This window comes from Tenrec ecaudatus, chromosome 1, assembly GCF_050624435.1.
Source record: "Tenrec ecaudatus isolate mTenEca1 chromosome 1, mTenEca1.hap1, whole genome shotgun sequence".
Taxonomy (NCBI): domain Eukaryota; kingdom Metazoa; phylum Chordata; class Mammalia; order Afrosoricida; family Tenrecidae; genus Tenrec; species Tenrec ecaudatus.
The window spans coordinates 242,119,305-242,143,850 of record NC_134530.1 but is presented as its reverse complement, the minus strand read 5'-3'; the positions used below and the strand labels follow the sequence as shown (position 1 = coordinate 242,143,850).

General features: G+C 43.4%; 1 pseudogene; it reads left to right on the top strand.

The window, feature by feature from the left end:
- The first annotated feature begins 21,643 nt into the window (after positions 1-21,643).
- On the top strand, positions 21,644-22,202 carry LOC142439916 (mitochondrial ribosome-associated GTPase 1 pseudogene; annotated as a pseudogene).
- Positions 22,203-24,546: the final 2,344 nt, after the last annotated feature.

The following is a 24,546-nucleotide window of genomic DNA, read 5'->3' as shown; positions in this document are numbered from 1 at the left end:
CAGAAGCAAGCTGCCACAGCCCACTTTTAGAAGTGTGGCGGGGGCAGGGATTTGTATATTGAATTGGTGAAATCATCTCTGGAGAATCGTACTCAGGTCTGGCTACCGGAGGCCACGAACAAAGTACTGAGCATGGTAAAAGTTATATAAAACTAAAAATCACTGTCATTAAGTCCATTTCCAGCCATAGTTGCCCTAGAGCAGCGGTTCTCAACCTTTGGGGGTGGAACGGCCCTCTCACAGGGGTCGCCCAAGACACTGCTCCTTTGTCTCCAGGGGGGTCCACCCACACGCAGATACACTTCACATACATGAAGACTGTTACCCTTGCTACATCGTGCTTCAAGACAAAATTTCATTTATTTGTAATTAGAAATAAATATTTCACTATATATAATTACATATTATTTTGTGATTAATCACTATGCTTTATGTTCAATTTGTAAAAATGAACATACATCCTGCATATCAGATAGTTACATTACGATTCAAAACAGCAGCAAAATTACAGTATGAAGTAGCAACGAAAATAATGTTATGGCTGGGGGTCACCATCACATAAGGAACTGTATGAAAGGGTCGCGGCATGAGGAAGGTTGAGAACCACTGCCCTAGAGGACAGAGTGGAGCTACTCCATTGGGTTTCTGAGGCTCCAAACCCTCCCAGGAGCAGACAGATGCATCCTTCTCTGATGGAACCATGGTGAGTTTGAACTACTGTCCTTGCAGTTAGCAGCATCCCAAGCCCATAACCCGTTATGCAACCAAACCGAAAACCCACCATTATCCAGCAATTGAAATTGGGGTTTGTTTTTGTTTCCATTTTCTTGGTTTGGGGTTGTTTTATTTTGTGGTGAAGTGAGGGCCTTTGAAGAAGACGCTAGCTTGTTCTGGCCCCAAAACTGGCCTTTGGAGGAAAATTTTGACTTATTCTTAGTGACCCCTGAGGGAAGAATTAGGACCAGTAAGTGAGTTACAAGGCGGGTGACTTTTACTCTAGATGAAGATATTGGTAGCAATTAAAACAGCTGAAACAGCTTTATTCAGGCTACTTCTCTTCCATCGCAGGCTTAAAAATCTTTGGGTTAATCAAAGTAAACATGGGTTCTTCATGGCTGACCTACTCAGAACTTTTCATGTGTTCCTGTGCTTTTAATGACTCCAAGAACATTTCCCACACTTAACTGACCACAGATATGAAGACCATTTTATTTTTTAATTTAGTTTTCATGATTCATCTATTAACACCTCCTGAGTGCTCTGAAAACACAATTGGAAACGCTGAATTAAAGTTGCTCAACAAGAAAATCAATTGTGGCTGCAAAAAAAAAGAAAGAGAGAAAATCAATTGTGTTGTCAAGTACTCAGGCAGACAGCCTTCAAACTCTACCTGAGAAAAAGGTTATAGAGGAAACTGTTTCATTAAAAGGTGTTCGGATTAGGTGCTTCTAGCATTTATGATTCGATGGTTCTGTAACCTATTTTCGTAACAAGTAAATCCCCCAAACAAATGTTTCTGAATGAGTCTTGATTAATCCCACGTCAACTGGACTCAAAAGCAAAGTAAGAAGTAGCCACATGAGAATCTTCAGCAGGCAATAAACCAAACCAATCTGGTTGCCATGGTGCCAACTCACGGTGATATCAACTGTGTCAAAATAAGAGTTTTCAATGACTGGTTTCCCAGACTTGGATTACCAAGCTCTTCTTTCAAGGTTTTTCTGCGTGGACAATTAGTTCTAACATGGCTGTTAGAGTCCATTAATCATTTGTTCCACCTCAGTTCGTGATATTGCCTAAGGTTCTATCGGTCTAGCAAGCATGTAAGAGTGGCAGGAGCTCACCCCATTGGTGCAACCGTTCAGTACTCAGCTGCTACCCGAATATTGGCAGTTGGAATTCACTCAGTGGCTCCATGGCAGAAAAGACCCTGTGTTCTCTTCCCATAAGATTTTTAAAACAGTTTTATTCACACATAATGGAGTCCAAGCATATTAGGAGGAAGAGTTGTACAACCATCACCACAATCGATTTTAGCATATTTTCTTCATTCTTGTTGTCATTGTTATTAGCTCCCCATATCCCCCCAACCTCCCCTGCCACACCCCAAGGAGCCATTAATACAATTACTGCATCTACACAAACCAAACTTACTGCCATAGAGCCAATGCTGACTCATAGTGATGTTCTATGACACGGTAGAACTCCCCCTGTGCATTTCGGAGACTGTGACTGTTTACGGGAGTAAAAAGCCCTATCTTTCTCCTTCGGAGCAGTTGGTGGTTTTGAACTACTGACCTTGCCAGTCACAGCCCAATGCATAACCACTGCTCTACATCACTAGGACTCCTATCGATTTCCTACCCTGGATTCCACATACAGAAACACTTCTTCAAAAATCCCCAAACCTAACAAAAATAACAAAGCAAAACAGAAAAGCAATTTTAAAAAGAAGAAAATATTAAAAACTAAAACAAACTTCAAATGGCTCAGAAGGGAGGTCAAATGATGAGATGTTAAATTTGAACCTGACTGTCTGCAATGATCCACTTTCCAATGCAGTCTATGGTCAGAAGGTAAATAAATCCACTTATATTTCCCCTTCATTAAAAACTAAAACAGCTTTACAATGGGTCAGAAAGGAGATTGGATGACCTGACACACTTCTCACAGGAGTGCACCTTGTTTTCCCCCACCATTGACAATGCTCCTGCGTAGCTCAGACCCCAACCAAACAGCAGCAGCGTTTCTTTCTTTCTTATATAAAATTTCGTACTATTTTTATAAAACCTTTTAAGTCGTTGTTAGGTACTATGAAACTGGTTCCGACTCATAGCGCCCTGTGTGCGGCAGAGGGAGCACTGACCTGTCCTGCGCCGTCCTCACGGTTGTCCTCCGGTGCAGGCCCGTTTTCAGAGCTGTCATGTCAGTCCATCGCATTGAGGGCCTTCCTCTTTTGTGCTGCCCCTCCACTTTACTGCTGATGTCCTACTCCAGGGGCTGCTGTCTCCTGACAACATATCTAAAGTATGTGAGACAAAGTCTCACTGCCCTTGCTTCTAATAAGCATTCTGGCTGTACTTCTTTTAAGACAGATTTATTCATTTTGTTTTTGTTTTGTCTTTTTGGCAGTCCAGGGTACCTTCTTCATCAGAATCACAAGTCAAACGCCATCGATTCTTCTTCAGCCTTCCTAATTCAATTTCCAACTTTCACAAATTGCAATCCATACTAACGCTGCAATCTTTGATCTTCGTCAACAAGTGTTTCAACGCTTCCTCACTTTCCAAAGGCCAGCAAGGCTATGTTGTACATATCATAAGTTGTTACTAAGTCTTCCTCCAATTCTTATTCATGTAACTCAGCTTTTCTAATGACTTGCTCAGTTTATTTATTATTATTTCCAGTGCTTTATCAGCTTGTTTAAACATTTCACTTGGCATTTCATCAGTTCCTAGAGCCTTGTTTTTGAGTAATGCTTTCAGCCTTGTTTTTGGATGCTGTAGTTTGAACCTCAACCTTTAGTACCATTGGTTCTTGCATATACACTACCACTTGAAATGGTGAAATGGTGACTAATTATTTTTGGTACAGTGACTGTATAATTTTTCCATCTTCTTTTAATACTTCTTGCATTGGTAGTTATTTTTCCCATAGAGTCTTTCAACATCACAAACCTAGGCTTGAATTTTTCCATTTTAAGATATGCTGAGCATGTTCTGCATTTTTGGCTAAGTTTTTTCACATTTCACTATATTATTGTCCTTTGTCTTCTTGAGCTGCCCTTTTGATATTTTCTGTTCACATCTTTTACTTCATCATTTCTTCCATTTGCCTCACCTATTCAATGATTAAGAGCAAATTTTAAATTAGTACTATTATTTCTTTCATTTTTTTCTTTCCACTATTTTTCCTTTGCTTTTCTTTCTCCTCTTTTCTGCCGTCTCCTTTCTCCCTCTTCTCATTTTGAAGTTTCTATTATTCCTCTCCCATTACACTTGACAGAATTAACTCTACTCAAACACCCCAACCCCCTTAACAGCTAGATCAGGATCCCAAGGAGACAGAAGAAAATACCAGTCCACATGACAAGATCACGAGAAACGGGCACCAATGAGTAAACGATCCCTGGACCTCAAGGAAATGGCTGAAGATGAAAAGACTATGGAATTACTAGGAGAAGGTTTCAAAGAATGATGATCGGGTACATTCAACAGACGGAGAAAGAATACAAGAGGGAAAAACGGATAAACTAGAAAAACTAGAAACCACAAGAAGACTACAAACAGAAATATAAAAGATTAATACTAACATAACAGAATGATACTATACTATAAACGAACATATGGAACGATTGCAAATACCATGGCTTGGGTCAGGCGCAATTTAGTCCTTAAAGTAACACCCTTGCTTTTCAACACTTTAAAGAGGTCCCATGTAGATTTTTACCCAATGCCATGTATCATTTGAACCCTTGACTGCTACTTCCACGAGCATCGATTGTGGAGCCAAACAAAACGAAATCCTGGACAATATCAATTTTTTTTCTTTTCGTATCCTGGCCTATTGGTCCAGTTGTGAGGATCTTGGCCGTCTTTACAATGCTTTGTAGTCAGTGTTGGGATTCAACCAGTTAGCACCAGTTCAGCAGAACCTGTCAGGTAACTAGACAGGGACAAAGAGGGGCCGTTTCCACTGAGTGCCTATGCTAAACAAAAATTTGCCGTCCGTGCCACAATAAAAGGGTTGAAAGAAATCAGGCACTCTAATTAGACATTTGTGGGAAAACCCAGAAGTGAGTCTGGGCACACCCACCTTAGGCACCAGCAATATTACCTCACAGGTGCACCATAAGGTCGGCCAAGACCCTCCAACACGCCTCCCTGTGGGGGATAGGAGGGATAGACGCAAGCTGAGGGGAGGCTGAGCTCCTGTCCTGTTCAGGTGCTCTCTACAAGTGAAGGGTAGGAATCTCCCCCAAGTGAGTGTGGGCCACACAAGGGCCTGCAGGCCCTCTAAGGGTGCATTCTCTCGTGGCCCTCTGGGGATCTCCTGCCCCTGGTTCTGCATGCTTGGTTTCTCCTGTCCCTCTTCCAGCCACATGGTTTTCCCTGCTCTCCTGAAATGGCCATTTTCAGTTGTGACCTTGCATGCTTTCCGGAGAGAGCGGATACTTTCTTAGACTGTAAGACCCGAACTTTCCCTGTCCCTCATTAAAGTTACTTGGATTTACAAAAGTGCTTCTGCTGCATGAATGCTTTCAGCGTTGGGAAGCAAGAACCGAAGTAAAACACTTCAGAAATCTCACAAACTGATACCTATTTTTTGTTAAATGTGGCCAACTGGTTGTTAAAAAGGTGCTTGTAATGAGTGTTCTTTCTTTCAACCTCCCAATATGAAAAGCACAAATTTATACTCCTTCCTTTTTTCAAACATCTGGCTGTGCAATAGGGCCTAGAAGTGCCCATCGTAATGTTCTTTCCATCTATAGGTATAAAAATTAGATCTATGGTTGTAATATCCTTTTGGTGAAATACTACATTTTCATTCCCTTGTGTTTGTTACTTCAGTAAACAAACATAGAATGTTAAGAGAATAAGAGCCAAACAACTAGAGCAGCGGTTCTCAAGCTGCGGGTCACAGCCCCTTTGTGATTCATAACAGTAGCAAAATCACAGTGATGAAGTAGCAATGAAAATAATTTTATGGTTGGGGGTCACCACCACATGAGGAACTGTATTAAAAGGTCACGGCATTAGGAAGGTTGAGAACCACTGAGCTAGAGGGTAATACCCTTCATTCATTTCAGTTTTGTGCTACGCCCCAAATTCCCACCAGATATGGTGACTGAATTATGCAATTCCTGAAAGTGTTCAGAACGTTAACACTATTTTCAGAACAATTGCTGCAAGTTCAGCAGAAGCAGGAAAGGATTTTTCAAAGATGAACATAATGCATTCAAAGAAGAGAAGGCTCCTGTTTCTAATATATAGCACTTTGTGTTTACTGTTGGCATGAGCTTCGGGTATTGGGTTGCTAATTCAGCAGCAACTCCTGCGGAAAAAGGTGAGTGTGTCTGTCCTGATAAAGACATGCAAACTCGGAAACCCTTTAACGTGTTTTCACGAGTTGCGGTCACCTTGACAGCAGTACATTTGGCTTTGGGGAGATTATGCTGTAGGACTTTTCCTAGACATTCCTGTGAAATGCCACTCCTCTGCGGAGCTGCTTAGCAATCCCTCCCAGCAAGGGGGACTCCAGGGGATCTTCTCTGTGAGAATATACTCCTCCTTACACAACCTCCTAACCTCCCTCCCACACCACACCCCCTCTCACAACCTTCACACCCCTGTCAGAAGAGAGACGGGGCTCACTCCCGTATGCTTTCTCTGTGTGTACTATCAACTGCTGAGAAAGATAAAAATGAGCAACTCTTTTTCACTGCCCTGAGGCCTCTTGTGTTTTGCCCCCTCCTCACCCCTGTGACCCTGTCTCCTACTCTTCTCCCCATAACTCACTCCTCTCTGCACACCCAGACTTCTCGCTGTCTTTGAAGGAAGCTACTTCTTCCTTGGGCCTATGTCTTTGCTATTCTTTGGACCTGGAATTCTCTTCCTCTGGCTAGCTGCATGCTTCACTCTCCTACTTCTTATAGATCTCTACTAAAATAACACCTCTTCAGCGAAATCTCTACTGTCTACACAAAGAGCTGCCCATCCTTTACTCACTGTCCTGTTGTTGTTCACAGGTGCCACCAAGTTAGTTCCGACTATTAGTGACCCGTGTTCAAAAGAACAGAACGCCGTTCAGTTCTGCACCGTCCTCACAACTGTTCTTCTGTTTGACCCTTTCGTTGCAGTCACTGTAGCAGTCTAGCTCACTGAGGGCCTTCCTCGTTTCTCACGGCCTTCTACTTTACCAAACGTGAGGTTCTTTTCCAGGGTCTGGGCTCTCCTAATAACATCTCCAAAGCATATGAGACCAAGTCCCACCTTCTTTGCTGTACTTCTTCCTTTTGGCAGTCCATGCTACTTTCAGTATTCTTTTCCAGCACCATCATTCAAATGTGTTCATTCTGCTTCAGTCGTCCCTATCCAATGTTCAACTTTCACAAGCTCCCAAGGTGATTAAAAATACCATGGCTTGGATCAGGCACACCTTAACCCTCAAAGTGACCTACTTGCATGTCAACATTTTAAAGAAAACTTATGCAGCAGATTTACCCAATGTAATGCATTGTTTGGTTTCTTGACTGCACCTTCCATGAGTATTGATAGTGGATCTAAGCAAAATCTGGAGGAAGAAGTCCAAGCTGAACTGAAAGGCATTAGCCATAAACAAGCCTCCAGGAATTGATGGCAGACCAATTAGCATCTTTCAACAACCAGATGAAGTATTTGAAGCACTTACTCATCTACTCCAAGAAATTTGGAAGACAGTTTCCTGGTTATCTAATAGGAAGATATCCGTGTCTGTACCCAATCCAAAGAAAGATGACCCAACAGAATAAAATTATACAACAATAGCATTACTATTATTACTCCAGGTAAAACTTTGCTGAAGATAATTTAATAATGGTTGCAGCAGTACATCAACAGGGAGTGACCAGAAATTCAAGCTGAATTCAGAAGAGGATGTGAAACAAGAGATCTCATTGCTCGCATCAGATGGATCATGGCTGAAAGCAGGGAGTACCAGAAAGATATTTGCATGTGTTTTATTCATTATGCAAAGGAATTCAACTATATGGATCATAAAAAACTATAGATAGCCCTAAAAAATAGGAATTCCAGAACACTTCACTATGCTCATGAGTAATCTTGGACCAGGATTCAGTTGTTCGAAGAACAAATGAGAATCATGCATTATTTAAGATCAGAAAAGTGTGCATTGCGTTGTATCCTTTCCCCAGACTTGTTCAATCTGTATGCCAAGCAAATTATCGGAGAGGTTGAACTATATGATAAACATCAGAGGATGGCTTACTGACAACCTTAGATGTACAGATGACACAATCTTGCTTGCTGACAGTGAGAAAGAGTTGAAGCACTTGCTGATGAAGATCAAAAAATGTTGTCAAAGGGCTTTTTACTAAAATCTGCAGAATCCTGCAAGCTTACAACAAGAAGAAAACAAATTGCTCACTGAGGAAGTGGGCAAAAGTCTGGAACAGATGATTCACAAAAGAAACCCTAGTGGCCAATAAACATATAAGAAAATGTTCCCAATCATTAGAAATCTGGTAAATGCAATTCAAAACAACTATGAGATACCACCTAACACCCACAAAGAAAGCACAATTCAAAAACAAACAGAAAGCAATAAATGTTGGAGAGGGGTGTCGTGAGATAGATAGGAGCACTCATTCACTGCTGGTGGTCTTGTAGATATGTACAGCCACCGTAGGAAGCGATTTGGTGGTACCTAAATCAGATAGAAACTGAGCTACCTTATGACCCAGCAATTCCACTACTGGGTCATAAAGTAGCAATTCCACTACTGGGTCATATACCCAGAATAAATAAGAAGCAGACCACAGCCAGTCATTTGCTTTCCAATGTTCATCACTGTAAACAGCTTAAATATCCATCAGTAGATGAATGGATTCAAAAACTCTGGTATATATATATATACACAATGGAATACTAGGTAACCCTAAAAAATACTGGTGAAACCATGAAACACCTCATCACAAGGAAAGAGTTGGACAATATTATGCTGAGTGAAGTTAGCCAAGCACAAAAGGTAAAGTACAACATGAGTCCACTGAGGTAAGTTCAAACAGCAGAAGGGCATAAGGGAAAACACATATAATATTTAATTCCTGGGCTGAAGATCAGATATCTTTTTTTAAATAATTTTATTGGGGGCTCGTACGATTCTTATCACAATCCATACATACATCCATTGGGTCAAGCACATATGTACATTTGTTGCCATCATCATTCTCAAAACATTTGCCTTCTACTTGAGCCTTTAATATCGGCTGCTCATTTTCTCCCTCCCTCCCCACTCCCCCTAACTCATGAACCTTTCATAGTTCATAAATTATTATTATTAAGTCATATGTTACACTGTCTGATGTCATTCCCTGCCCTTTTCTCTGCTGTCCATCCCCCATAGATTCTTGTAATCAGTTACCCCTTTCTACCCCATATTCCCTCCACCCTCCGGGCATTGCCACTCTCACCACTGGTTCTGAAGGAGTAATCTGTCTTGGATTTCCTGTGTTTCCAGTTCCTATCTGTACCAATGTACATCCTCTGGTCTAGCCAGATTTGTAAGGTAGAATTGGGATCATGATAGTGGGGGTAGGAAGTATTTAAGAACTAGAGGAAAGTTATATGTTTCATTGTTGCTACCCTGCACCCTGACTGGCTCATCTCCTCCCCACAATCCTTCAGTAAGGGGGTGTCCGGTTGGCTACCAATGAGCTTTGAGTCTCCACTCTGTACTCTCCCACATTTATAATGATATGACTTTTTGTTTCTTTATGCTTGATACCTGATCCCTTTGACAGCTCGTGGTCACACAGGCTGGTGTGCTACTTCCATGTGGGCTTTGTTGCTTCTGAAATAGATGGCCACTTGTTTATATTCAAGCCTTTAAAACTCCAGACTCTATATCTTTTAATAGCCGGGCACCATTAGCTTTCTTCACCACATTTGCTTATGCACACATTTGTCTTCAGTGATCGTATCAGGAAGGTGGGCACCCACTGATTTGATTTTTAGTTCTTTAATGTCTGATAATTGGTCCCTTCTGCACCTCATGATCAGACAGACCGGTGTGCTTCTTCCATGTGGGCTTTGATGCTTCTCAGGTAGATGGCCGTTTGTTTTTCTTCAAGCGTTTAAGATCCCAGACGCTATGTCTTTTGATAGTCGGGCACCATCACTTTTCTTCACCACATTTGCTCATGCACACATTTTTCTTCAGCAATTGTTTAGGGAAGGTGTGCATCCTGGAATGCCAATTTAATAAAACAATGTGTTCTTGCATTGAATAAGTGCTTGCGTGGAGGCTCAATGGAGGACCAGCTATCTTGGCAGGAGTCAGACTAAATCCAATCATCCCTATGTCATCATCAACAACGGATGCAACAGCCCCTGTACTGAAAGGCATCTCATCCCCACCACCCTCTTCTCATATGCCTTTAAGGCCCACAGAGAGTGAGGGAAGAAAAATGAAAGCAAAAAGGGTTAAACCACTAACCAACCCAAGGGAAGGGTATTGTTTGTGTTTCCACAGGAAAGGGAGATCTGGAGTGGACCTCATTCCAGCGTGCCAATCCATGAGGGCAATGTGTCCAAGCAGAGCAGCTGGTTTCCAGAGATGACCTCAGGGCCGGCCTCAGCCTGAGACATGATGGCCTCTCCCTAGATGACAGTGCTGCAGAGAACAGCCCTGAAGGTACAGTTCTGGGAAAGTGACAGGTCTGACCCACCCTCGTGGGGGCAGACTAGGAGGGGAGTGCAACAGACCAGTGATGGGAGTGAGGACATGAAGTCCCTGAGGTTGGACTTCTGCTTGAGGGGGAAGCTCTTGGCATCACACCAGAACTGGTTGAGGGGTACTCATAAGGAGACCACATTGAATGTCTAAGGCATAAATGGGGCGAAGGGAAGGGCATGAGATGCTACATCCCAGACTGCAGGGATGTCTACATGGACATATGGGAAACTCGCCTTTTCGACACGAATGTGGCTCTATGTCATGATCCCTGTTAGTATGGTGGTTATCTGTATGCTGGTGTTTTGTTTTATTCTTTTCTTTTATTATTATTTTGTTGTTATTTGATGTTGATCTATACAAGAAAAGCAGGACAGGCCATCTTACGGAGACAGCAGCTGGAACGACAGTTCTTGGGGTGCAGTTCTTGAGGGGACAGTTCTTGGGGGAAGGTGAGCAGGGTACACCAACAATGATGGTCACAAGGGAATAGTAAGAGTTCTAAAATGGACTGTGAGGAGAGTGTAGCTTTTCTGGGCATGTTTGATCAATCAAATAGTATCTGAGCGGAATTACTAAGGCAAACAGGCAAGCATAATAGTGGGGTAATAGGGGAAAAAAAATTTTACACCCACCCAATATATGTGTTTATGTTTATTTATATATATGTAAATGCAACAAGGAAGCAGATGAACTTTGGGCCTCTACTTAAATCTTATCTCTGTACAAAAATGGATTTTTCAAATAATGTCGCACTGAATGATGCCCACCTTCCCGACACGATTGCTGAAGACAAAATGGGTGCATAAGCAAATGTGGAAAAGACAGCTGACGGTGGCCAGCTATCAAAAGCTGTATCAGGGATGCTCACACTTTTTCAACATGCGAGCTCCTTATAAAATGATCAAGTCAAAATGATCTACCAATTCCAAAAATGCAAAGCATATTTTTATTTATTTATCACATTTATTCATAAATGCATTGAGTATTCTTTATATGTACAATGTCTGTTTATGTACCTTGCATAACTGCATAAGTCCATATTGCACAACACAATTAACTATGTACATTTTTTATTATTACCTGAGTTTACTCTGATAACTTGCACTGAATGGAATGAGCCAGGGATACATAGTCCAGACAGTAGCTGCTGACAGCCAGCCTCAAGCACACTTCCAAATGATCATCAGTCATGGTGGAATGGTACTTGGACTTAATGATCTTTATGTGGGAAAAAGCTGACTCACATCAATAAGTAGAGCCAAATAATGAAGTCAAGGAAGTAGCACATTTTCTCATGCTTAGTTCAGCTGAATGTTGGCTTGTAGTGTCAAAATCTCCCATTCTGTATAAAAGTGATATGTTTTTGTCTTCTTACTTGGTCCAGTTCCCCCACTCATTTAAAAATTCTTTCTTACGTTTAAGAGGGGAAAAAAACAAGGTCTAAAAATTGGCAATAACTTAGCTCGTCAGTTTTGCTGCACTTAGCGCAGTTGCTTGCACATGCGTTTGACACCTAAGATTGCATCTGATTGACTGTGCTGCATATCAATTAAGTGATGGGATGGATGACAGGCTTGCGTCTATTTTTTAATGCCATGCGATCTACCCACACTACATTTGCGACCGACCAGTAGATAGTGATTGACGTATTGAGCGCCCCTGAACTATTGCATCAAGCAGCCATCTAGCAGGAAAGCAACAAAGCCCACAAGGCAGAAGCACGCCAGCCTGTGTGATCACAAGGTGTTGACGGGAAGAGGTACCATAAGTTCAAAAAACACACATCTAAATTCATATGAAGGGGACTTGATGTAGTGGAGACCCAAAGTCCACCAGCAAGACATTGGACAGTCCCTCTTAGCAGGGCCTTATGGAGTGGAGGATAAATCCAGGCTGTGGTGTGGCACTGATGAACCACATGACTATCCTCTACTTCTTTAAGATTTCCTCCCCTTACTATCATGGTCCATATTTGATATACTTCATTGGTCATGTTAGACTTGTGTATGTCCATTTGTTCATTTATGATTAGTTGGTATATGGTAGTCAAAATAGATGACCCCTAAGAGACACTGACAAGGAGTAATGGTTCCGGAGGTATAGGAGGTGAGGTGGGGGGGTGGGGAAGTGGGGGGTTCAGGGGAGTTGATAGCATTGATGATTGTATAGCCTGATCCAATGGGACTGAACAACACAAATAAATATGAAGGGAAGGGATATATTGGAATGAGTAGATACGTCAACAAAAATATTATTTGAGAAAAAAGTTTTAAATCATACTAAAAATCATTACATAAAACATGTTCTGTACTTTTGCCTTTATAATTCAAATTTAGAAAAAAATGTGTATAAACGTATGGTTTTTATACAGTTGAAAGTGAGCAAATAAAACAGACCATTGAACATTTTAAAAAAGAGAGAAAAAGAAATGTAATTGTCAGGTGCCATTGAATTGGCTCAGACCCACAGGGATCCTGTATGCAACAGAACAAAACACTGCAGTTCTGTGCCATCCTCACAATTGTTCCTTTGCCTGAGCTCACAGCCACCATGTCGATCCATCTCCTTTGGCTCTGCCCTTCCACTTTACCAAACATGATGTCCTTCTCTAGCTACTGATCTCTCCTGATAGCATGCCCAAAGTATGTAAGACAAAGTCTGTCATCCTTACCTCTGAGGAGGACTCTGACCTTACTTTTTCCAACACAGATCGGTTTGTTCTCTTAGCAGTACGGGGCACTTTCAATGTTCTTTCAGCACCACAAGTCCAATGCATTGATTCTTCTACTGTCTTCCTCATTCAGTGTCCTTTCACATGCATATGATGCAGTGGAGAAGACCATGACTTGGGTCGGGTGCACCTTAGTCCTCAACGTAACATCCTTGCTCTTCAATGTTCTAAAGAGGTTTTGTGCAGCAGATTTACCAAATGCACTGTGTATTTTGACCTCTTAACTGCTGCTTCTATGAGAATTGTGGTTCCAGCAAGACAAAATCCTTGATAATTTCATCCTTTCCTCCACTTATCATAATGCTACCTATTGGTCTAGTTGTGAGGATTTTTATCTTCCTAACATTGAGTTGTGATCCATACTAAAGGCCACAATCCTTGATCTTCATCAGCAAGTGCTCCAAATTTTCCTCACTTTCAGCAAGCAAGGTTGTATCCTCGGCATTTCACAGGCTGATATACCATCCTCCAACCCTGGTGCCACAGTCTTCTTCATATAATCCAGTCTCACTGATGGTTGGCTTAGCATGCAGCTTGAGCACGTATAGTGAGAGGATACAACCCTGTCACACACTTTTCCTGATTTTAAACCATGCAGCTTCCCTTGTTCTGTTTGCACAACTGCCTCTTAATCAACACAATGAAATATTCTGAAATTCCCATTCTTTTCAAGGTTATCCACAGTTTATTATGGTCCACATCATCAAATGCTTTTGCATAGTCAATGAAACACAAGTAAACAACTTTTTGATATTCTCTGCTTTGAGCCATGACCCATTTGACATCAGCAATGATATCCCTCGTCCCAAGTCCTCTTCTGAATTTGGTCTGAATTTCTGGCCGTTCTCTGTCAATATATGGCTGCAATCATCATCGATTGAGGATTTCAGCCTTCAATATGGATTAGAACTCAGTTTAAAGAAAACCAAAATCCTTAAAAGTAGACCAATAGGTAACATCACTATAAACTAGCCTTCTAGTGGGCTTCACCTTTTAATAGCACTTGTCACTGTTTTTATTGTGTGCTATTAAATTGATTACAACTCAAAGTGAGCCAATAGAGCAGAGTAAAACTGCCCCTACCCCACCGGCCCTGGTTTTCCAAGCTAATCTCTACGGGAGCAGATCACCAGGTCTTGTTCTTACTACCAAGGATCTGCTAGTGGATTCCATTCACTGAGTAGTCTGAGGGTGGTCAAATACTTAACCAGTTCACTGCCAGTGCTACTTGTCACTATCTGCCATTACATTATACCTCCATTTGCTGCCTCGTTTATCCTAGGCAGGCTTAAATTCTAGGATTCCACAGAATTAGTGAAAATTTTCATTATTTTTTACTGAATGCCTGGGAAATACTGAAGAACTTGACTTAAATTCACCCAGTTAGTCCTACAGTCAGACAAAAGGACCACACCCTAAGACGTAACAACTCCACCAGGTCATTCAAGGATCAGCAGCAGCTGGGGGTCCCCCCTCTTTGTAAGGTCCTGCTGGGACAAATGAATGCACAGAGTGGACACTCCAGGAGAACAGAGCCAGGTTTCTTCCTGCTCACATCGTATTCTTTGTTCATACACAGTGTTTTCAGTGACCAGTGACTAACACATGTTTTCCGATATCTTGGTGGTGCAATGCTTAAGCACTTGACTACTAACCAAACATTGGCAGTTTTAACTACTCAGCTGTGCAAGAAAAATTCTACAGATGTGTATCTGTAAATATTATAGCCTAGGAAACTCTATGGGCCAGTTAGTTCTACTCTGTCACATGGAGCTGGAAATAGAGTCAATGGTACCCGACAGCCACCACACAACAATGACCAAATCAAAGAGCACTAGACAATCCTCCAACGGTGGCAAGCAGAAAATTCTAACAAGTGCTCGAATGTTGTGGCAACGTAACTCTGGCTAACAGCCTCCTCCTCAGACATTATGCACAACCTTATGGGGCCAATGGTGCATTAAAGTGTTGCTTCCAGTGATTCAGGTGATATTCTTTCCAATAATAAGTTCCCCACAAATTTATGGAACTGGAAGGGCTGGGTCTTTTGCATAGGGTCATCTTGAGCCTCTTCTATATTTGTTCCCAGGCTCACTCTAATTTTGACCACCAGGACTTTTTTGCCCCACTGGCTCTGAATTTCATTCTTTACGACAGCTCACACTTGTTTCCTGGACTTGTTCTGCTCCGGGGACCTAACTCTACCCAGGGAGTTCTTCCTTGTTATCCACTAATGAGACCTGGAAGTGGGCCTCCAAAGAATGCTCAAACCATTTCTTATTTTATTTATTTATTTATTACATTTTATTAGGAGCTCATACAACTCTTATCACAACCCATACATATACATACATCAATTGTATAAAGCACATCCATACATTCTTTGCCCTAATCATTTTCAAAGTATTTGCTCTCCACTTAAGCCCTTTGCATCAGGTCCTCTTTTTTCCCCCCTCCCTCCCCACTCCCCCCTCCCTCATGAGCCCTTGATAATTTATAGATTGTTATTTTGTCATATCTTGCCCTATCCGAAGTCTCCCTTCCCCCCCTTCTCTGCCGTCCATCTCCCAGGGAGGAGGTCATATATGGATCCTTGTAATCAGTTCCCCCTTACACCCCACACACCCTCCACTCTCCCAGCATCGCCCCTCACACCCTTGGTCCTGAAGGTATCGTCCACCCTGGATTCCCTGTGCCTCTAGCTCCCATATGCACCAGTGTACAACCTCTGCCCTATCCAGTCCTGCAAGGTAGAATTCGGATCATGGTAGTTGGGTAGAGGAAGCATCCAGGATCTGGGGGAAAGCTGTGTTCTTCATCAGTACTACATCGCACCCTGACTGACCCATCTCCTCTCCTAAACCCCTATATGAGGGGATCTCCAGTGACCGACAAATGGGCCTTGGGTCTCCACTCTGCACTTCCCCCTTCATTCACTATATATTGCATGATGCCTTATACCTGGTCCCTTTGGCACCTCGTGGTCACACAGGCTGGTGTGCTTCTTCCATGTGGGCTTTTTTGCTTCTGAGCTAGATGGCCACTTGTTCACCTTCAAGCCTTTAAGACCCCAGACACTATCTCTTTCGATAGCCGGGCACCATCAGCTTTCTTCGCCACATTTACTTATGCACCCGTTTGTCTTCAGCGATCGTATCATGGAGGTGTGCACCCAATGATATGATTTTTTGTTCTTTGATGCCTGATAACTGATCCCTTCAGGACCACGCCATCACACAGGCTGGTGTGCTCTTCCATGTGGGCTTTGTTGCTTCTGAGCTAGATGGCAGCTTGTTTATCTTCAAGCCTTTAAGACCCCAGACACTATCTCTTTTGATAGCCAGCCACCATCAGCTTTCTTCACCACATTTACTTGTTCACCCACTTTGCTTCAGCAGTTGTGTCGGGAGGGTGAGCATTGTAGAGTGCCAATTTAATAAAGTATTCATCCATTGAGGGAGTGCTTGAGTAGAGGCCCAAGGTCCTTCCGCCACCTTAATATTAAACCTATAAATATAGACACATAGATCTATTTCCCCATCCTCATATGTATATTTGCATGTACATGTTTTTGTCTAGACCTCCATAAATGCTCCATTGACTCCTAGCTCTTTCCTCCATCTCCCTTGACTTTCCTCCTGTCCTACTACCATGCTCCATCCCCACCTGGGCTACAGCTATACCTCTTCTCCATGCAACCATACCCTTGATCATTCCCCACCAGGCCTGCCACTCCCCCTCACTACCATTTTGGGTCTCATGTTGTTCCCTTGTCCCTGTGTTTGTTAACACCACTTCCTTAACACCCCCCTACCTTTCCCCACCACAAGTCCCCCCGGGTCCCATTGTTTTTCCTCCAGATAGTTCATCCAGCCTGTTCTATTCAGACAGACCTGTGGAGACAATAACATGCACGAAAACAAGACAGAGGAAAACAAAGCAACAGTATACAACCAGACAACAAATGTCTATCTCAACACAGCTTCTGGAGAATGAGGAGGAACCCCATGGAAGTAGGTCATGACATTGGAGCAAGCTCCTTATGGGCAAGTTAGCAAGTTAACAATGACGCTTTGTGGAACAAGGTCAAGGTAAAAAAGTTGAACTTCAAAAGCTATAAGTTACAATTCTTCAATCAATAGCGGAAACAGGAAAACTTCTATTTGCTACAAGTTAGCTTGTTTTCCAAAGATGCCATTTAAAACCACAGTCCATTAAGGAGGGTTTGTCTAGGTGGCTAATTCCGAGGGGAACATTAGAGCTCGGTTTACCTTCAAGGAAGGATAACGTAGCAAATTGGACTTTACAAGAAGAGGTCAGCGGAAGAGAGTTTTAAAATAGGATGAAGAAATGTAAAGTATCAAGACTAAACAATGGCATTTGGCAAGCGTCGGTGTTCCTCAGTGCCTGGAAATCCCAATTGCAGGCCCCCCACCACTCAAGGCTGAATTGTATGTGCTTGGATCTAGTCATTTGGCCTGGGTATTCTCCATGCTTGCCTCAAATCACTGGGTTGGTGCCACTTGTCATCCCTACATACACTCATTGTCAGGATAGCCAGGAATCCTCCCAAGGGAGGGCATTGTACTAAAATATCAATAGGAGGGATGGTATTTTGTTTTATAAAAAGCATGTGCCATATGCTTGCAGTCTGCTAATAGAAACTGCTGAAAGTAAAGCTGCTCGGAGCTCCTTCGTTGATCTACATTAGCAGACAGCAGAGTGAGAAAGGTTTGCAGGGAGCCAGAGTATTTTAATACAGCATGTTTGAGACCCACAGGCTGAGTTTGGCCCGATTCATGCTGAGGGAATCAGTGAAGAGGAGGGCAAGCAGAAGGTGTTTCAGGGAACTCATGGCCTGTCTCACAGAGGCCTCTGGTTCTGACAGTAAAATAAAATAAACTCTGACCCTCAAGCAACTGAGCACACGGGGAAAATCTGCCTGCATTAACCAATTGGGTGCTGAAAAGATTTGCCTCTGCCTTCAGAAAGATGATTTCACTAACACATGTCTGATCACCATCTGAAAGGATTACTGAGCAAAGAGCCGATTTGCCTCAAACAGCAGCTTAGTGAGTTATTGGTGCTGTCAAGCTAGGCACTCACTGAAAACATTTGGGGAAATGTAGTTGGAAGACGGAAGGGTGGGGTGATTATGAACCCTGGTAATGTGGAATCTTAATGGGAAACAAAGACTGAAATCTAGGCAATTGGAATTTTCATACACTGAGAGGGTCTACGTAGAGTTGTAGAATGTCAGGGCTTGTTAATGCCAAATCAGAGCATTTAGGTGGAAAATAGATCTTCCACCTAAAAAATAAACTGGTTACTAGTTAAGGTGGCGTGGTGGGACAGATATTTAACTGCAAAGCACGAGGTCGGTGACTCAAACCCACCAACTGCTCCATAAAAGAAAGCTGAGGCTGCCTGCTTCCTTCAAGATTTACATCTTCAGAAACCTTATATACGGAGGCTATGGTAGTGAGTTTCGTTTGGGGGTGGGGGTTGGTATATCCAGAATAGGTGTCTACTCCATGAGGAAAATTTACTACACTCTCCATAAAGGAAAGGCTCCAGTGTAATTGACCAGCCTCCAGGGGGCTGGGCCACTAGCCAGGAATGATGTCCTATCAGACCTCATACGAGAGCAGTGGCCATGCTGCTGGCGAGTGGAGCACTTAGTAGGGGTGGTAGTCTAGCACCAGCTTTGAAGAGGAGAAGCACATGTTATTGAATCCAATCAACTATAGTGTCCAAAGTTCCACCTGCTGGGAAAACTCTTCACCACTGCGATCCAGGGTCACCTGAAAGGGTCTATAATCCTGCAGGTGTCACCTCTGTAGGGACACAGTTGAGAGGCCGGGTACTTGCTCATGGAGCATGCCTGTGCCTTCTAAATACACTTGAGCCCAGATTCACATATACGCTTCCATTGTATGATGAACTGGGGTGCACACATATACCATTATGATTCAGTGGATTAGATGGCACCCAGTTAAAGGTAGATGGTTTAGGTCACAGGGTCACTTCGTTTCTCAGGATAAAGTATTCAGTTTCTACCAGGGTCCAGTGACAAAGAAGACGCTATTTCTTAAAACAAAGCCCAATTTTCAGCAAAAAAGGGCAGGGTCTTCCTCCAAGTCTCTGGACTAGTCCTAGACTTCATTAGGAAAAGGCCAGAGAGAATTCTTATTTTCTGCTAATATTTTAAATAACATTGAATCTTCAGAAGCATCATACTTGAACCACAGCCTGAACCTGATACAGAACCTTCTCTTAATCCAGGCCATCCTCTAAAATACCGGCTATTTTAGACCATCCCATAAAGGGCTGTAGCAACACACCCGTATGCGGCACATATCGTCTTCAAATTCCAGAGATACCTGCATCTAGCACAACCACATTACCATAAGAACAACAGGAGCAAAGGAGTATCATTGTTCAAGTTGGGTTTCTCAAAGATCACTCTGAAGGCAGGGTGAGTAAATGAAGGCAGGAAACATCATTATGTGGGGTGAGTCCAGTTAGGAAGCATTATTGTAGGCCAGGCAAAGGATGACAGCAACAATGGCGCTGTATGGCTATGAAGAAGGGCAAAAGATAAAATCAAGAGCATTGAGGAACAAAGACACCGGACTTAGTGATATATCAGAGCTGGAAAAGTGGGGGAAATAGAGGTGCAATATTATCCCCAGAAACTGACATCCCACCTCCATGGACAGTGGTTCCATTCGCAAGAAACCCTAGCAGAAGACCAGGGTAAGCACATTTATTCACGAATGCTGGATCTCAGGCTCACAAATGCTAGTTGAGCAATTCCCTTAACCTCTCTAGATTAGCATCAGTTGCTAAAATTATATAAACTTATACCTGTAAAGGACTCAGACTATGTCTTGACATCTTTTACCAAACAAGTAAACTCATTGTTACTGTGTCAACTCTGATTCGTGCTGACCCCAGGGTATGAACTTTCCCAGAGGGTTGTTGTTGTTTGTTTTGTTTGCAAGCTTTGTAATCAAGCTTTCCAGGTCTTTATTTTTGTAGAATCACTATGTGAATTTGAATCACCAAACATTTCCGCCCCTTGTCACATAAAACCAGAGCTCCCTGACATTCAGTTGATTCTGATTTATAGAGTGACCCTGTGTCTGGTTTCTGAGGCTACTGTAGCCTCAACTTTCTTGCATGTAGTGGTTGCAGCTTGCAGTACAATGCTAACCCAACAGCAGCACCAGGGCACCTTTAATTATTCTTAGGGGCCATTGAGTCGATGCTGACATATAGCAATCCCGTGCACAACAGAAGGAAGCCCTGCCCGGTCCTGTGCAATCCTCACTATTGGTCCCAGATTAGGCCATTTTTGCAGCCACTGTGTCAATCCATCTTGTTAAGAGTCTTCCTCTTTTTCTATGCCTCCCTGCTGTACCAAGCATGATGCTCTTTTCCAGGGACTGCTCTCTCCTGATAACGTGTCTAAAGTACATGAGACCAAATCTCATCATCCTTGCCTCTACGGATCATTCTGGATGCATGTACCTCTTCCACAACAGATGTGTTTGCTCTATTAGTCGTCCGTGGCACTTTCAGTATTCTTCACCAGCACCATAATTCAAATGCACTATTTCTTCTTCAGTCTTCCTTATTTATTATCCAACTTTCACATGCACACCAGGGTTTGAAAATTATCGTGGCTTGGGTCAAGTTCACCTTAGTTCTCAAAGTAACAGCCTTACTTTTCAGTAATCTAGACGTCTTATGAGGTAAATTTACCCAATGCGATGCACTGTTAGATTTCTTGACTGCTGCTTTCGTGGATATTAATGTGGATCCAAGTAAGAAAAAAGTATTGGCAACTACAAACTTTTCCCCATTTATCATGATGTTACCTATTCATCCAGTTGCGAAGATTTTTTATAATTCCTACTGAAGGCTTAGATCCTTGATCATCATCAGCAAGTACTTCAAGTCTTCATCACTTTCAGCAAGCAAGGTTGTGTAATCTGCATATCAAAGGTTGTTAATAAGCCTTCCTCCAATCCTGATACTCCAGTCTTCTTCATATAATCCAGCTTCTCTGATGATTTGCTCAGCACACAGATTGAATAAGTATGGCGAGAGGATAACAACCCTGAAGCGTCCCTTCGCTGATACTCTGCCATGTAGTATTCCTTTGTTCTCTTCCCACAACTGCCTCTGGATCCATGCACAGGTTCTACGTGAGCACAATTAAGTGTTCTAGAATTCCTACTCTTCCCAAGGCTATCCATAGTGTGTTGTGCTCCATACATACAATGCCTTTGCATAGTCAATGGAACACAAGTATACCTCTTTCTGGTAGTCCCTGATTTTAGCTAAGACCCACCTGACACGGGCAGTGATAGCCTTTGTTTCACATCCTTTTCTGAATGTAGCCTGTGTTTCTTGCAGCTCCCTGCCAATGTCCTGCTGCAACAATTGATGGTGATTGGGGTCCCCAACTGGGCAAGTCCTCCCTCTTCAATGCCTCATTAGGAGGCTGCACATCAGGAAAAGGAAAGCCACAAGCATAGGCAGCCAGCCTTGGGTCACCAGAGCCTTGATGCCTAGAATCCAAGTGTATGAGCAGCCACTGGTCTTCCTTGTGGACACCCCTAAGGTGCTGGCACCATGGATCGAGAGGGTGGACACTGCCTTGAAGCTGGCTTTGTGCAGAGTGGTGTTGGACCACTTGGTGGGTGAGGAGACCATCGCGGACTACCTGCTTAATGTCCTCAACCAGCAGCTCTTCAGGTATGTGCAGCACTACGGACTGGGCTGGACCCCTGACCACATGGACAGTGTGCTCAAGAACGTGGCCATGAATCTGGGCCAGACCCTGAAGGTGAAAGTGCTCTCTGGCACTGGGCACCAGGAAAGTGAACGTCTTATAGCCCAACCACACAGCGGCAGCCAGTGACTTCCTCCAGGGCTTCCGCAGGGAGGCCCCATGATGCTGGACCATGGCTTCCTGGCCGCCTGTGCAGACACTGACTCCTGACACCCAGCGGGGTTTGCTCGGCTGGGAGGCTTCTGGGCAGTCCAGCTTCCTGGCAGTTCTGCCTGGGCTGGTTATTGCTCTGCCTAGGGACTCCTGGTCACAATGACACTGGGACCTTGACTTTGAGAACCTCGAAGGCAGAGCAATGAGGGCAGGAGGCCTGGACCTCAGGGGTGACCAGGGAACAGCAACTGACCTGGGAGGTTGGGGTCTTAAACAGCAGGAACAATGACTGAGGGGGTGTTGGGCCTCAGGGAGACAGCAGCCTTGCCAAGTGGGAAGGTGTGTGTGTGTCATCTCTCAATGGCTTTGTTGTCTGGAGTGAACAAAGGCTGATTACTAAGGCTGTATACTTTTTTTAAAAGGCATTGTTTCACTATGCTGGGTTGTGGGGTTGTACAAGAGGCAATTAAACATCTGTCGATATTGAAGGAATTTTACAGACTGAAGGAGGGAGGGAAGGAGCTCTGGGGGTGCTTTGGGTAAGGTGATGAGCTGCTGCCTGCAAGGCTGACAGTTCAAACCCACGGCCAGGCTCTTGAGCACACTCTCCATGTGGTCACGGGCCCCGTCCTGTCCATAGTGCTACACAAACTCTAAGAGCTGCTGCCTGTTGAGGACATCGAGGCAGGCAGTTGGCAATGGTCTCCTTGGCCACCAAATGATCCAACCCTGTTCCACAAAGAGCCAGCTGCAAACCAGCACAATGCTGGGTGCTCTTCAGCAAAATGTTACTTGCATGTGATACCGGTGATATTGTTCTATAATTTGAGTAGTCTGTTGGGTCACATTTCTTTAGGAGGGGTACAAATATGGATCTCTTCCAGTTAGTGGTCCAAGTAGCTGTCTTCCAAAGTTCTTCGCAGTGACAAGTGACAGCTTCCAGTGCTCCATCAGCTTGTTGAAGCAAATACTAAACTCCAAAACACCAAACCCACTGCCATGAGTTGATTCTCACAAAGAGACATCCTGTAGGATAGATCAGAACTGCCCCCTTTTTGTTTCTGAGACTTTCAATCTTTTTAGGAGCAGACAACCTCATCTTGCGTCCATAGAGTGACTAGCGGGTTTGAAAGGATGGCGTTTGTGGGTAGCAGCTCAATTTGAAGCCCACTATGCCCCAGGGTTCCTTTTGACATATAAAAAATACTGCTCATAAATATCAGCCATCACTACTACTTCTATCCCCACTACTACACTGTCGCCTTGTTATCAAAGGTATCTGTTTGCAGATTACCCGTGAGAAACTGTCTAGTGGAAGTGACAATGGCATTTATATGAGAAACACAAAAATGCTCAAAGATAATCCCCAAATCAGAAAGTGTTAGGGAAAAGGCAGCAAACAAGGGAAGCCTAACACTACATTTTACTTTCTACTGTTGCATGTGAAGTGTCATGAATAAAATCATAAGGCTGTATAAAATAGAACCATATCAATCAAGATAAGTGTGTGTCTTTCTGGGGCCCAATCTGCACTGACTAACAGAAAATCATGACTGCCCTACTATTGCCAACAATAAATTGCTGAGCATGCTGGGAGAAGCACTAAGATCTGGGGCTGACCAAGCAGCAGGATCCATGGGCCGCAACATGCTGACAGGTGCTACAGAGAGATTGCCAACGTCTTCCCCAGCAGATACCTCCCAGGAAATGAGCCACTTAAAGTGGTGATAATGACAGTTCTGCCAGCGAGGGAGATCAGAGCTGAGAGATGGGTCCCCTCTCACGTCAGCTGTGACAGAACATCTCTGCCCCCAGGGCCTGTGGCACAGAAAGGATCAGAAGCTGAGACTCCACTAATCTACTGGAACCCCCACATCCCAGGAGAAGCTTCGCAGATTCACCTGGTTCATCATTCTCATGCCCTCTGCTGCTGCACCATCACACCAAATCACAGGAGAATCACAATCCACATGATGGTGTGTGTCAGAGGGCAAGGGATGCAGGCTCACTGTATTTGGAGGTGAGGGGTCCAGGGGAGGCTTCTGGAAATGGACTGGTAGGGTAATCAGCCTGCCCCATGACGACTTCTTGTATTTGTTAGTTGGCATTAAATCAAATCTGACTCGTGGCAATCTTCTGTACAACAGAGCAAAACATTGACCGGGCCTGCTTCATCTTCATGATCATTAGTATGTTTGCATCGGCCGGCCCTCTATCAGACAATATTCTGTTGTGCTTCATCAGATTTTTATTGTCTAGTTGTCAGCGGTAGATCACCGACTTTTTCCTTTTTGTCTTTGTGAGGCTGGAAGCCGCGCTGAAACCTGTCCGCCTGGGAAACTTCCCTACTAGGATTTGTCATAGCTTCTGGCATCACCAACACCTAAGGTGGCACAGTATG